The sequence below is a fragment of the Macrobrachium nipponense genome, chromosome 1, assembly GCF_015104395.2.
Source record: "Macrobrachium nipponense isolate FS-2020 chromosome 1, ASM1510439v2, whole genome shotgun sequence".
Taxonomy (NCBI): domain Eukaryota; kingdom Metazoa; phylum Arthropoda; class Malacostraca; order Decapoda; family Palaemonidae; genus Macrobrachium; species Macrobrachium nipponense.
In genome coordinates, this window is record NC_087200.1 from 20495446 (window position 1) to 20511823 (window position 16378).

General features: G+C 38.4%; 1 protein-coding gene across 1 annotated transcript in view; it reads left to right on the top strand.

Moving 5' to 3' along the window:
* The first annotated feature begins 9429 nt into the window (after positions 1 to 9429).
* The window catches only part of LOC135219155 (uncharacterized), a 282095-nt gene continuing 275146 nt past the window's right edge, over positions 9430 to 16378 (top strand). Inside the window, exon 1 of the mRNA XM_064255677.1 lies at positions 9430 to 9563. The gene's annotated coding sequence lies outside the window, so the exon portion shown is untranslated. The remainder of the gene's footprint in view (positions 9564 to 16378) is intronic.

Genomic DNA, 16378 nt, shown 5'->3' on the forward strand with positions numbered 1-16378 from the left:
CTGGAACATGCTATTTGAATTTATTCTGCATCAACATATTATATTTATTCTTGAACAAGTCTTGCAATTAGAAGGGAAAGGAAAGTCATCAGATGGAATCCAGCCTGCCTCTTTTTCTACATATCCAAAATGATTTTGGTTTTGAAAGCATTCTTTTGTCATCTGATATGCTGTACCATCTATTGGCTTGAAGATAAGCTCTTTTGATGTGTAGCTTGAGAGAAGTGGAATTTGGTGGAAGCTTTGTAAATCCACATTTTTCTTTTGCCAAGACTCTTGTTAAGTACTCATCAGCATTTTGTATTATCGTATCGGACAGTTCCGCTCTTCCAAAGCTGCATGCTTCTTTCGACTTGACTCGTAGTGTCACAACCACTAAGTAAGTGAATGGCAGGTCAGGTTTCAATAATTTGCTTTTCGACAATTTCACACATGTCATCATACACTGGAACGTATCTTGTTGTTTGTCCTTTTCCAGAAAGGGTCAGTGGCGCGATCGGTATGGTCTTTGCCGGCCACCTCGGTGGCCGCGAGTTCGATTCTCGGGCATTCCATTGAGGTGTGAGAGATGTGTATTTCTGGTGATAGAAGTTCACTCTGGACGTGGTTCGGAAGTCACGTCAAGCCGTTGGTCCCGTTGCTGAATAACCACTGGTTCCATGCAACGTAAAAAAAAACACCATACAAACAAACAAACATGTAAAAATGTATTGTGAACAACTTTGAACTCTTGTGATTTTTTTCTGAAAGTCCTCAATCCCTCATTTACTTGAGGTTGTTTGTAGCGTCCTTCCGGCCCCTGTATGCAACTCCTTTCGTTCCTTTTACCGTGCCTCGGTTCATATTCTCTTTCTTCCGTCTTACTTTCCACCCTCTCCTAAAAATTGTTTCAACAGTATTTCAACCTCTGAGTGACCTCATATCCCAGCGCTTTGCCACTGGCCAAAATTTTATTTCCAGTTGCAGATTTTTTTTTTTTTTTTTTTTCGCACAGGGTACAATTTTCTTGGTCATCCCTTTTAGCTCTCTTTGTTGATGTAGGCTTTCTTTTAAAAAGTCTGTCTTCGGCAGCGTTTTCCTTCGAGGGGCGGAGGAAAATAATTATAAAAAGCGAGGCTTTTGCTTCAGTCAGTTTTCTTCAGACTGAGATAATCGTATTTTGTATCTTCAGGGGATTTCACGAGACGATATTATCTGTTTCATATTTACTTCAGGTCGCTCTTTGTAGAGAGTTTACTGTGCGAAAGATGAAGTGATCTTTGAAAATTGGCTTTCGTTTAGATTTTAAGACGAAATCCGAAGTTTTCCTTTTTTTCTATTCGATTGTTGTTACGGACTCTGAGTTCTCAGAGACAATGTTACGGTGTCGAAATATCCTGGAAAGGGTCGACACAATGTTACGGCCTCTGAGAGAGGTCCGCTTCTGGTTCGATATGAAATAATATTATATATATATATATATATATATATATATATATATATATATATATATATATATATATATATATATTTTTTTTTTTTTTTTTTTTTTTTTTTTTTTTTTTCAACACCAACAGTTGAAACTGAGGATACGAATATAGAAAGAAACACTAACACAACAAAGGTTTATTTACAAGCTTACTAACAAAGGTAAATGCAGAATGGTATCTCCTATTTACATAAAAAGATAGAATCTTACACTGCATGATCTGGGGGAACAGTGAGGCAATTCAAATACTTGCTAGTCAATTTGGCAATTCGACGCGCTGGCTTCATAAATGTAGAGCGGCAATTGCAGTCGTCCTCTTGACTCCGTATTGCAAAAACTAGTCTACTTGTAAGGCAGGAAATTACAAAACCTGTAGCAGGACCTCTTCTTCTCTGAAGTCTGCTCGACGTCGAGGAAACACGGCCGTCTACTCCTGAAGACGACTAGACCAATATCCAACCAACTCTCGAACAACTCTTCTTTTGATTGATACTTCGTCGGTTCCTTCGTCTCTAGTCTCTCTCTGACGATCACTGCTGCTGATCTCTCACTGATAATCTGATCTGTGGCTCTTACTAACTGGTGATCTCTCTCTTTTACGATCTCTTCCTTCTACGATCACTGTTTGCTCCTACTTCCTCCGTCGTATTTATACGGCATCCTGGGGGCGGAGCCTACGGTGAGCGTCACAGGTTCCCGAGTTTGCTAGAATTTCTTAGATGGATCTAGACGTGGTATTGCATCAGAAATCGCGGCGTTTCTCACGTAACATTGGCGCGTTTTTGCGCTCCACAACACGCCCGACGATTCCAGAACAGGCGCCTCCAACACGGGCGCGAAAACCTCCTTACTGCCGAACTTCTCGAAAATGCGTCCTCCTTTCCTTTATCTTCCTTTGCTATGAAGCAATTACCATCACAATTGTCTTAGTTATAAGTTACAGGGGGGGTAATGCTTTGCTTGGCCGTAAGTATACTAATTGTTCTTTATAATGTTGATGAATACCTGTGCGTGACATATTATGTTTGGTATCCTTGACTTTATTTTTTTTTTCTGATATAATTTATTTCCAATCTTTTCTCACTTGTAAGATTCCTGAGATGGATCATCGAGTGGGGCTAAACGGTTAAGGCCTATTTCTGAAAATTCCATTATTTCGCTGTTGACCTGAGTGTGAATTAGGTCATTCATACATAAACCGATGTAAGCTGTGAATGATAAAAAAGAAATCTTAATTGATATTGATTCTATATGAAATTATACACGCTTTTTATTCTGTAAGCTGGATTGTACTTTGATTATTATATGAATCATTGATTCATTACTCAGATAAATTACGATACAAAACAATAGCAAAAGTGAAGTACCCTTTTGAGAATGGTCCATTGAACCTCGGATGTTGGAGACGAATATTGATGTGGACCTTCTTTTTTTGGTCAGTTCCTTTATTATGCACAACGGTAACTCTTTGGGTAAATTTTTCTAATTACCGATTTCGTCTTCCCATTTAGCTCCCTTTGTTGATACTAACTTTCCTTCATTAAGTCTGTCTTTGGCAGCTTTTTCCCTCGAGGGACCGAAGGAGAAAATGATGATAATATGAAAGGATTTTTAGGTCAGCCACTTGCCTCCTGACTTAGAAGATCGTATTTTGGATCCTCGAGCGATCTTTCGAGACAATCTCTCTCTCAGTTTATACCCGAGGTGGCTGTTTCTAATGCCTTCCATTTGGATTATAAGACGAATTACGAAGGGTGTTTCTATTATTATTTTTCTCCCAACAAAATATCTTAGGAATAAGCTACAAGAGAGCAATTATTCATCTACTTTTTGTCTTAATCGTTCAAGTATCTTATGCCATCTAATGGAAAATTTTCTGGGACATTTTATATGTGCTATCAGGGTTGGCAATGAATAAATCATAAATGTGCTGCATCTATTTATTTTGATATAAAAAAATGGCAAGTAAATACTTTAGGCCAGAACTGGAATCCAAAAAGATAAATCAATAGTAATTCTGTCATAAAACACATTTTGAGGAAAAAAAAAAAGATTGAAAAAACATCTAACAAATCTAAAAAACCAAATAAATAAAAAAATCAAATAAAGCACTGATTTTTTTTTATTTAAGAATTATAAAATAAAATTACCAACCCTGTATACTATGGGTGTTCATGACATAGAAGCTTTGGTAAGGCTGGCGTGTTTTCTTATAATATTTGTAATAAAAAGGATTAACTTGCTGGTCCGCTGGTATAGTGGTTAGTGTCGTGGTAGGCCACCTAGATGTCGTGGGTTGGCGTCTCCCCTAGGGCGTTGAAAAATCACTGGCTTGGTGTCATGATCAGTTACTGCTTCTTTAGAAGCTTGAATTTCATGTCAATGGCCCCTGTTCGCTTGTTCCATATGAATAGGTTTCATATACTGAAATAATGATAATAATACTATAGTAGATTCACATCAACCGTGCATTTGACGTCTAGGCCAGTCCCTTACGACTCAGGAGAGGTGGAACATACATCCGGCCTATGTGACCTGTCTCGAGAGAGTGAGAGTTTCCATCCCTGTGATTGGCTTTTCAACAGCCAATTAGGAGCGTCGTAAGGGACTGGCCTAGACATCGGATGCACGGTTGATGTGAATCTACTATAGTGTCTGAATCCCCATGGTGAAGCATTTATCAGCCTCAGTGCATCAGTGAGATAACTTAATTAAGTTGGTCCTGGATGGGGTAAACCATTTAGGCATATTTCATGAAAAATCCATGACGTCGTTGTTGACACGATCAGTGGGTTAGATACCTCATGGCCATTCGAGTTTAGTTGGTTGTACCTGTCGTGTCTGTAAAAGACAGTTTCCAAAGCTCATGGTGTGACACTTGCTGCGTTTTTCTCTTACCTTGTACTGAGAAAAGCTTCCTGAGAGAACTTGTTTTTGCTTTCATAGGCCCATCTGTGTTTGAGACAGTGCATTTTGTGATTCACCTCATTTGGCAGCCTTGTAATATATTGTAGATTGGGAAACTGAAGGTCACGCGTCTCGTTTATCTGTCTATAGATTTAAAGTTCTGATTGGTGTGTTGTAATATGGCACCAGAATCATGGAGCGTTCTGAATGGCAAAGGTGTTCACCCAGCAAACATTAGGGACCCTTTGGGTAACTGGAAAATGAGTGGCTAACTGTTCGTTTACTTGAGTTAAATTCTTAATGTTTCCCTTCTGGTTTTCATTAGGTGGTGAAGAAAGACGCTAGAGGGGAGTGGCCTCTTAATAGATCATAAATGAAAAATGATGGAGAAAACACAATATTTCTTTCATCCTAGCACTTATCAGTGAAGTGAAATTCCTTCATTTGCTAGCTGTTGTCAGTTTCGAACGGTAATGTAGATATTTTTTTTAATGAAATTTCCATCTTGACTCACGACGAAATTTGCGAAGATGATGAGAATAACAGAAGGAAATAATTAACATAACATTTCATCCTAGTCTTGATAAACGTAACGAGATTACCCGGAACGCTTGTTATTCATGTCATGTCAAGAAGGAGGGGCGGGGTTGGCGGTTGGGGTGGGGGTGGGGGCTTGACAGCATCATTAGACGTGCAATATGAGGGAATTCATATTGCGACCTGCGCAGGGAAACAATTAGCATGAGCATTAAACGGTAGAGGAGCCTCTGATGTCTGTAATGAATCTTGATGACGTCGCCGACCGTCAGGAAATGCCAGCTTCCTCTCTAATTTCATTCCTAGTGTCATAATCTGGTTGCAATATGATGCGAAGGTCTGTGTCTCACCAACTGTTGATATATTCGTGTAACCGAAGCGATTTCACTCTGACTGCCTGGCAGAAATATTCATGTCATCAAAGCTAATGGCGATTTTCTCGTAGCTTCTCCTCTCTCGTGAAAACTTTCCATTTTCCCCTGAATGCTTTACGCATACATTTTCCTTGCAAATTCAACATTATCCGTTGAAAAGTTTACATTTTCCCCTGAAAACTTCACATTTTCCCCTGAAAACTTCACAGTTTCTCTTGAAAACTTCACCTTTTCACTGGAAAGCTTTACAGATTTTCCAGAAGACTTCGCATTTTCCCTTGAAAATTTGACATTTTCCCCTGAAAACTTCATCTTTTCCCCTGAAAATTTCAGTTTCTTCTGAAAACTTCACCTTTTCCCCTGAAAATTTTAGTATCTTCTGAAAACTTCACCTTTTCCCCTGAAAATTGCAGTTTCTTCTGAAAACTTCACTTTTTCCCCTGGAAACTTTACTCGTGCATTTTCCTTGCAAATTCAACATTTTCCCATGAAAATTTGTCATTTTCCCCTGAAAACTTCACAGTTTCTCCTGAAAACTTGATTTTTTTCCCTGAAAACTTCGCAGTTTCTCCAGAAAACATCACATTTTCCCCCTGAAAACTTCTCAGTTTCTCCTGAAAACGTAACTTTTTTTTTCCCTGAAAACATCACAGTTTGTCCTGAAAACTTCACCTTTCCCCTGAAAACTTCACCTTTCCCCCTGAAAACTTAACCTTTTCTCCTGAAAACTCCCCCTTATCCCCTTGAAAACTTCACAGTTTCTCCTGAAAACTTCCCATTTTACCCTGAATAAAACTGCGTGAAGTATTTTTGGGGGCAGCACGAAGTTGTATTTTCATTTCGTTAACTGTAATCATTCATTCACAGTTCCTGTCGTTATGTTAGATACGTTTTCGGAGACGAATTTAAGCAAATAAAAAATGCGCCGATTTTCCTCCGGTGCAATCGAGTTTTCTGTACAGCGTTAATGCTGTATGAAATTCTCAGCCTCAGCCAGGTGGTGGCCTGCGTTCATGGCATCATTAGCGGTGCCAGCCAGACACACGATCAAAACTTTAACCTTTAGATAAAAAACTACTGAGGCTAGAGGGCTGCAATTTGATATGTTTGATGATTGGAGGGTGGATGACCAACGTACCAATTTGCAACCCTATAGCATCAGTAGTTATATATTTATTTATTTATTTTAGATCTGAGGGCGGACGGACAGACAAAAAGACATCTCAGTTATTTTCTTTTACAGGAAACGAAAAGGTGAAGTATTGGTGTCTGGATATTACATGGAAATGTGGATAAGGTAATTTGATGTTAAAGTAGGTATGTTGACAAATTTACTCAAGTTTGACATATACCCATGAGACCTTTTTTTTTTTTTTTTTGTCACTTGTATATTCGATAAGTCGTAGATCTTGAGAAATATCTACAGATGCTCTATTTTCCGGTAAGATTACCATACCAGACATTTGAAAGAAGAGTGTTTGCGGTCCCCCACTAATTTATTTTTACTAATTTTCAAAAATTCAACAATGTTTTCATTGGAAGAATCAAAGCACATTCACATGTGTGGAATGGAACTTTAAGTCTTGGTTTTGATTTAGAGGTGAGGTAGAAATTTTTTATTTTTTTATTTTTTGCTAATGTGAACATTACTGTGTTGATTATATCTTTCATATTCACATACAATGGTAATTTGAATAAAATAACAACAACTATGTCCCTGGTGGGTCGGGAAGTTGGGTAAAACTCGTTGGTATGAATTGCACAAGTTCCAGCTTCTTTAATGTTTTATGACTTGTAAGGGGCAGTTGATAGACAGAAGTTAATAATTGCATTCTCTCTAAGGTAGGTTATATGGGGTGGGGGGCGTTCAACACCTCGTCTGTTTACCTGTTTTGCCTATTGATTAGAGTGTCTGTCTGGCTGTACGGAGATTTTTTTTACCTCTGGGTTAGTTCCTCGTTGGACGAGTGGGTTACGTGCTTGCATACCGATTCGATAGTCGCGAGTTCGATTCCCCGCTCTGCCAATGAGGAATCAGAGGAATTAATTTCTGGTGACTAGGAATTCATTTCTCGATTTATTGTGGTTCGGATCCTACAATAAGCTGTAGGTCCTGTTGCTAGGTAACCAATTGGTTCGTAACCACGTAAAAAATATATATATATATATATATAATCCTTCGGGCCAGCCTTAGGAGAGCTGTTAATCAGCTCAGTGGTTTGGTTAAACTAAGATATACTTAACCAATGGGTTTTCTCAGTTACTACATCTGGTCGCCTTACGAAAGGGGGATGATGACCTCGTAACTTCTGATGTCAAACCTTTGCCTGTGCCGTATTCTTTGCTCTATGCCTCCAAAATATTGTGTTGGATTTCCATTGTCCAAAAGTGCACGCACTCACTCACTCACTCTCCGCAGATTTTGGTATTTGTTTATTTCATTAAATTAACATCACGGTCTTCAATTTTGCCCGTTTTTTTTTTTTTTTTTTTTATCTGACATGGACAAATAATGATAAGCACAGAAATTTTTATCATGGTTTTTTTTTAAATATTACTTTTGAAGTATAATTTTCACAAACAGGATATTAAGGTATAGCCGCCATTTCAAATCACAGACTAAATTTCATAAACTAATGTATCATCAACATGATCATCTATAACTGCCCCCACCAGACTTGTAATAATAATAATAATAATAATAATAATAATAATAATAATAATAATAATAATAATAATAACGGGGCAATATCAAGAGTCGCAGAATGATGATCTGTTATCAATTTTACCTTCGAAATATTTTAACAGAAACATAAATCCATTAAGAAACGTAATTCGACACAACAATCAAACAACAAAAGGAATAGAATGACGTCTAACGACCGACACGTAGGAAGGTTAAAAATATATATAACTGAAGTATATTTGAACCTCTTTACCCTCATTTAGATTCAAACACAAAACCTGCTACAAGAAGTTAAAGAGTCCCCTTGGATCAACTTCTAAACGGAGTCAGGAATGTTCATTGTCAAAGTGGAAAAATATTTTGAAGATTTTGTATTTTCCTTGCGAAGACACTAATACCTTTTATTACGATTTGTTTTCGTTCATTCAGAACTTCGATTAAAAACATGTTTTGCATCATCAAGTACTACTGTCATATTGTTTTGTATTGCGAGGCACCTTCATAAATGCTGGTATTTCTTTGACTAATTCTTGTTTATATTTTCTTAATGTTTTAATATGTAAACTTCCTGTCGCCTGCATCTCCTGTATCAAAGTCATCAGTTGTTATGAGAGAGAGAGAGAGAGAGAGAGAGAGAGAGAGAGAGAGAGGTGGAACAAGAAACTTCATTAATAAACAAATAACCCAACTTTCGTAATTATAATAGATATGTAAAAAAAAAAAAAAATTATTTATATATGTAGTACACGGTGAAATGCTCAGTACATTCGGTAAATTTATACCAATGTGTGACTGCAACGTTCTCTTCACTACGAAATGTTCTCTCTCTCTCTCTCTCTCTCTCTCTCTCTCTCTCTCTCTCTCTCTCTCCACTGCCTCTAATTAAAGTTTGTCTTCAGGCAAAATTCTTCGGCCGATAAGTGTCGAACCAAGTTTTCATTCTGCCCAGGGAAGATGAATGCAAGTCACATGTGATTATTACTCACCCTTCTCTCACAGTTTAAAGAAATACATTTTATATTATTAAGAACTTATGTGCAAACTTTTGACTAGGCCTACATGCATGTAATTCATGCGTAAATCTTCTTTCCCCGTAGCGGAGATTTCCTTTAGCTAACAGGTTGCTGTTGGCTTTAAAAGAGTCTTTGCCAACTTCTCGGGAAATGACAAACTTCAAGATAGGGCAAATTACGGCCAGTTCTTGTGGCGGGGAGAGAGAGAGCGTAGGCGTTAGGTAATCCATTAAAAAAAAGACGGGAGGGGAATAAGAGGAGGAGAGAGAAGGCGAAAAGAAAAGAGAGGGGAAACGGAAGCAAAAGAAGAAAGGAGTAGGCGGTGGGTGTTTGCGGAGGGGAATGAGGATGAAGGGAGATGGAAGACCGGTTGCGGGGAGGTAGGGAGGAGGTGGATATCTGTGGGTTGTTGGGGGAGAGGGAGGGGGGGGGGTGGAGGAGAGTCATAGGTCGGTGTGGTGCGATGCCGGCAGTCGCTTGTGTGACGTGCTCGTGGAAACTTGTTGCCACGCTTCCGTCACTGCTAGTTTTCTCCTATAGTTGTCTTGATTTATCTTTACGAAGTCGTCGTCGAACGGGTGAGTAGTGTATCCCCCGAAGTGAAAGGTCACTTCCTTTTTTAGCAGCTGATTTATTCTCTATTTTCTTACACGTTCAAAGGAAAACTTCCGAAGGGTATTCAGAAAACTATCAAGTACTTTTTTTCGCCATATGATAAGCTGGAGGTTTAGTTACTTTTTTTTTCCTTGTGGAATAAAGTAGCTAACTTTGTTTCGTATGTAATGGAGAGGGGAAATGTCTTTAGCAGTTCTGTTTACTCCGACAGCACAAGCTTGTGTTTTGGGTTTGAAATTTGAAAAAGGATTCCTGCAATATGTTTGGCCTCGAGGAATCTGAGCGGCGAAGGAGGGGCAGTTACTAGGCCAATGACCTCGCTAGTCCTTGCAATATAAACGTCACTGTATATGGCATAGCCTAACTAGTTTTTCCACTATCATTATTTTGTAAGTTTTTATTCGTTTATCCAAAGGGAAATTTATTTATATCACTATTTCGGTTACTGTGAAGAAATTATTTTTTGTATGTATATATAGAAATTACTTATTTTAGTCAGTTAAGAGTATTTATTGAAATCGTCATTTATAGTTTAGTTATTCGTATGTTCTTTATCTACGTAAGTGTATGTTCCCGAATTACTATGACATTATAATGAAAATGAGCCCTGTTATGATTTTATTAACTAAATATTCTCTTTTTGTGAATGATTATCATTGCAAAGTCCCTTCCAAAATGGCAGCGTTTATGAATGCAATGCGCAGTACCGTAGACCCAGCACACCTGAATCAATAGTATGCAATTGTACTTCCTCTTAACATTTGGTTTATAATGGTTTACTCCATTTTTGCTTTAGACGGAGAATTCCATTATTACACAATTTATTTCCCCAGTCTTTTAATTAGCACTTGTGGGTAAGAGAACATTTCCATTGTGTTGTGGGCCTAGACACCATTTCTCTGACATATGCTCAAATACACATTATCTCCAAGAGAACTTTGCATACATTAACATTAGTCCGTTGTTGCTATCTCGTATCATAGTATATAATTGAATAATTGAAGAGGCACAACGGGTGACGTAGGTAACATCGGTGCATTGTGGAAAAAGGCTTTGGTTTAATTTTTTGAAATAAAACTTTACTTGCAAAGGATAAATGTATGTATGTACGATCACAGACTTAAGCTCAGTAGGATACAACTGAGAGCAACGCTAGACCATCACAACCTTGAATGTTATATTCTATTTCATTGCAGTCCCTTTTTTTCACGGATGATTTAAACTGCTTCTTAAGACTTTGAGCATATTTTGAATGATAACAGACTACCAACACTTTTAGCATGACATATTAGCATCAGCTTGTGATAATTAAATCAGTCTATCTATCTGTCACTTTCACGAAAGCGGATAGACCAGACCATTCCACTCAGGAAAGAGATTCCCCAGAGGATTCGATTCTTCTGTAGTTCCTGAATCCATACACTCAATCAGGTTAGGGGAAAGAGATTAGACCTCTGATTAACTCGGTTCTTGTGGGTGAAAGGAACCCTCTAACGTAGAGGCCCTTTCAGATGCAATGAATTGGACCGAGCCAAATTTTACACAAGGATGCGCTTTTTCACTTAAAAAAAAAAAAAAAAAAAAAAAAAAAAAAAGTCTGTGATGAAAATGAAGAACTGTATAGAAAAGCATTTATTAAAGAAAGGGACACTAAAGGTAGCGTTTATTATATGGCTAGTTTAAATTAATAATTACCACAAATTTAAAAGCGACAATACCTTAATATTGATGTAAAAGTAAAGAACTGGATTGCCTTTTTGCTCTCTCTCTCTCTCTCTCTCTCTCTCTCTCTCTCTCTCTCTCTCTCTCTCTCCATACTTGCCCAGAAAGTGACCTGGGGTGTTTTTCACATTTAAGAATGCTTTATGTAAGTTTAAATGCTTTATACAAGATTAAATGGATAATAAAAGTACGTTAAAAGGTTGTCTTTTATATATACGTATAAGAGAAGTTCCTCGTCGGACGAGTGCGTTACAGGCTTGCCTATCGATTTGGTAGTCCGAGTTCGCTTCCCCGCTCTGCCAACGCAGAATCAGAGGAATTTATTTCCGATGATTGGAAATTATTTTTCGATATAATGTGGTTCGGATCCCACAATGAGTTGTAGGTCCCGTTGCTAAGTAACCAATTGTTTCCTAGATATTTAATCCTTCTGGCCAACCCTAGGAGAGCTGTTAACCAGCCTAGTGGTCAGGTTAAACTAATATATTTAACTTTATACATATCAGTGGAGCGTAGATTATCCATCAACCTCCATTTTCAAAAATGAACAGGAACTCGACGAAGGCGGGGCCATTTATATCTATTGTTAATAAAATACTTTTAATGACAACGATAACAATTAGTACTCGGCATCTGGGATAATAGCAAAGACGATATCCCAGAAGGAACACTGGCTGACACCCACCTCCGCCCTGAGCTGATAGGATGTTATTGAATATTCTAGTCCTTGTCGATGGTATCTTGCGTCAAACTTTGTCGCCACGCTGAGCGGAAGGTTTTACCCAGTGGAAGGAATCAGTAGTTCAGTATTCATTATTTATCATCTGGATATTGTCGTAGAATAAGTTTTTCTTTATTTTTTATTTTTTTTTAAACGTAAGAAATATTAGCTGTGTCTAAAGAAATCATTAGGTCATTTAAAGTCCGTAGCGCCAAATTTGTCAAGTGAATAAACACACACACACACAAAGCGCCTCAATGGCGTTGTTGGTATGGTTTTTGCGTCCCACCTCGGTGGCCGCGAGTTCGATTCTCGGCCATTCCATTGAGGAGTGAGAGATGTGTATTTCTGGTGATAGAAGTTCACTCTGGACGTGGTTCGGAAGTCACGTAAAGCCATTGGTCCCGTTGCTGAATAACCACCGGTTCCATGCAACGTAAAAGCACCATAAAAACAAACAAACAAAATACAAACACACGCACACACATATCTATGCATGCATGTACTCTGAAACTGTACATTGACTCTTCTTAGGGTTTTCTTTAGTAGTGCATATCTCTCTCATCCACTATTTTTATCCAGATATAGTCTTTTGTAAGATTAAAGTGTCTGAATGAATAAAATTTTGTATAAATCAGCCACTTCCACGGATTAATCTGTGGCTTATGCCTTTTTACAAGGAACCAGCCCGATACTTGCCCAGGGTAGAATTCGGCTTTAGTAGCTAAAATCTTTTCCCTCAAATAATCACTCGAAATTCTCTCTCATTCTTCTGGAGGCTTGGTAGCTTCTTGACAGCGGTCAAGTTAGTTCTGTTCTTAGTTGTAGCTACAGTAGATTCACCTGATTGGCTGTTGATAAGCCAACTACAGAGCTTCAAACTCTCAGTCTCTCTCGAGAGTTCACATGGGTAGGATCTATGTTCCACCTCTCCTGATTTATACGTCTTTCAGGAGAGGTGGAACATACATCCTGCCTTTGTGAATTCTCTCGAGAGACTTGAGAGTTTCCAGCCCTGTGATTGGCTTATCAAAAGTCAATCAGGAGCGTCGTAAGGGACTGGCCTAGACAACAAATGCACGGTTGATGGGAATCTACTATTGTTGACAGTGGTTAGTCCTCACTGTAGGTGTTAAGTGAATGGTTTCTGAAGGCCGGAGAAATAGTAGGTGTTAAGTGAATGGTTTCTGAAGGCCGGAGAGAAAATCATAACCAAATATGAACTCCGATGCACTGCTTTGAGCGCCATCTATATTTGACTGTGTTCCAATTGCGTCGTTGTTGCCTCGTGTAATAGTTCAAGGCTGTTTAATAGCTCTCAGTAATTGCATTACCGTCACGTTTGAGATGAGAGGAACGCAGAAGCATTAGACTGAGGAATGTTGTAGTATGATTTTGCATAAATTAATCAATTCCAGACCATTATCACAGGTAGAGCTTTCTTCTGATCATGATACATTAGACAAGGAGGTTTAATTCTACCTCCTTGAGATGAGATGGACTTAGGATTGTAAAGGTTCTTTCTCTACGGTATCTTTGAATAAAGAAAAGCAAGTAGATGGACGAAGGTTATATTATGATTTTGATTAGTAAATTGGTAAATTCCAGGAAATGTTACTCGGTGCAATTTTTATTTCGATCGTGATAAATGAGCTGGACTTCAGGCTGTGGAGGAGTTTTTTGTATACAGTGTTTTTAAATAATGAAAAGAATGATCTCATATTAAGCATAATGGGCTGATTCCATGAGCTGCACATAATATGATGGTTTTGTACGGTTGTAAACGCAGTCAATTCGAATAAGCAAATTGTTTAGAATGTCTTAAAAAATAAGTGCCGTTTTAATGTTTTGTTATCTAGGGAGCATTGCTATTTTTGAAGAGGAATTTCTAAGAAAAATTTTTTTTACGAATTATTGAGTGATACAGATTTCTGTTGCAACAATAACATTGGCGTCGTTATTTTTTCTGAATATTTGACAAACCTCCTCGGGAAACTTGGTAGAAACATACTGAGTTGAATTATACAAGCAAACTTGAATTTTCCCTTAGTTTATACTATTTGTTTTATGTCTACATTACCTCGGAAATTCTGCACCTCTTTGTGTCTTGCCTACTTGAAGTAGGGAAAAACCAGACGTAGTTAGTCAGTTGACCGAAAAAAAAATAAATCAAAAACTTCTATTCCGTTCGTCGTCTTTGTTGTTATTTGTTGACAGCTGATCCTCTCCTGTCTAATTTTGTTCTCTGCGATGCCTCGATCGATTTGACGAATGGCCGGAGCAAGGTCAGGTCCCCATCATGCAAAGATGCAGACACGCGAGAGCCACAGTTGAAAAGGCAGTCCGTTCGCAACCAGGTCTTCGTTTTAACGTCACGCAAGAGTTTAGTTCTTTGTAGTATTTCCCGTGGGGGGTGGGTGGGGCTGGTAGAGCCGTCAGTACGCCTCACGCATTGAGGCGTTACTTGAGGTTCTTTGCAGCAGTCCCATTCCTTTTACTGTGCCTCCGTTCAGATTCTTTCTCCCTTCTTACCATCCACCCTCTTCTGTCAATGATTCATATTGCAGCTTTTCCTTTCATAGCTTAATGGCCCCAGAGGTCCCAGCGCTTGGCCTGCAGCCTGAATTGTATATTCTGTCTACATTCTATCTATCAGTTTTGCCCGTTTCTATACCGGTTCGCTGTTTCTTATCAACCTTCTCCACCTTCCTCTGACTTCTTTTGCTATTTTATCCTTCCATCTGATCTGTATACGTCTTCTTCTCCCCCTTCCCTCCTGCTCCTTAGTTCCTCGTTGGACTAGTCGGTTACGAGCTCGACTACCGATCTCAGGGTCCGGGTACGATTCCTCGCTCTGCCAACACGAAATCAGAGGAATTGATTTCTGGTGATAGGAATTCATTTCTGGATGTGGTTCGTATCCCACAATATGCTGTGGGTCCCGTTGCTAAGGAAGCAATTCCTAGCCATGTACAAATATCTAATCCTTCAGGCCAGCCTTAGGAGAGCTTTCAATCAGCTCATTGGTCTGGTAAAATTAAGGTATACTTAAATTTTTTTTCCTTCCGTCTCCATGCTCTTCATAACCATTTTACACGAGTGATCTTCTCCGAATAACATGACCAAAGCACTGTACATCTTTTTTTATGCCTTCTTGGGTACTTCCCTTACCTTAACTGTTCCTCTAATAAAGTCAGCTCTGTTCCTATCTCATCTTGTTACTCCTTACGTAAGAGTTTGTCGATGCTGGATAACTATTCATAATTAAGGAGTTTTTCTGTTAGTGTGTCTCTGCGTCACATTGCCTTTGCCAGGTGTCTGCCATTGTCTTTCCTGTGAACCATTAGTCTTCTTGATAGTGTATGAATGTTGATGCTCTGAATGGAGTAGAGTACTTGAAAGGACCTTAGTCACGTCTGTAATACATTGGCTATCGCAGTTGCTGTTTACGTATCAATCTGCCTCATCTTTGTTCATTTGTTATCATCCGTAATTTACTATAGTTCTCTTGGCTTGTCATTTCATACATAGGGTTAGCATTGTGTGGAGGGTTACTTAGCAATTATAGCCTCTTTTTAACCTTAGCCATGGGGAGGTGTAGAAATAGCATCAAAATGCTTGATCTGCATGCCATTCAGTTCACCAAATAAACTCCAAAGTTATGTCTGAGATTTGAATAGTAATGATATGAGAAATTGAAAATGGTAATGTGGTTTCCGCAGATTCCTGTACACATGTGTTACGCGACTTAATTATATATCGCTGTAATCGATGATATGCAATACTTCCGTGCTAATAATTAACTTTATCTTATTCTAGGTGGTTAGTATCTAATAATGATAATAATATAATAGTAATGATAAGATAGGAGCCCCTCTCGAAAAGCAGTGTTCGAAATAATAGAAGTTTTAACATATTCATTTTATGTAACGTATTCTTGATTTTCCTAATAATTTTTATTTTCGTCTGCGGATTAGATTAGACAGAATCTGTCTGAAGGACATTGAAATTGTGAGGTAATCAGAGAAATAGCTAGATAAAATAAACAATAGTTTAAACTATCACTACTTTTAATTAGTAATTTTATTATAACTTCCCGTACACTTTCCTGAAGTTTTAAGGAGTACTTTAAGGAGTACTTCTCCGTAGAGAGCTAGTGCCGTCAGTGTACCTCACATGGTGCGCCATAAGCATTACGTAAGGGCCTCTGCAGCGTCCCCTCGGCCCCCTAGCTGCAACCTCTTTCATTCCTTTTAGTGTACCTCCGTTCATATTCTCTTTCTTCCATCTATATTTCCATGCTATTATTAGGCTACATGAATTTAATGCCAAATA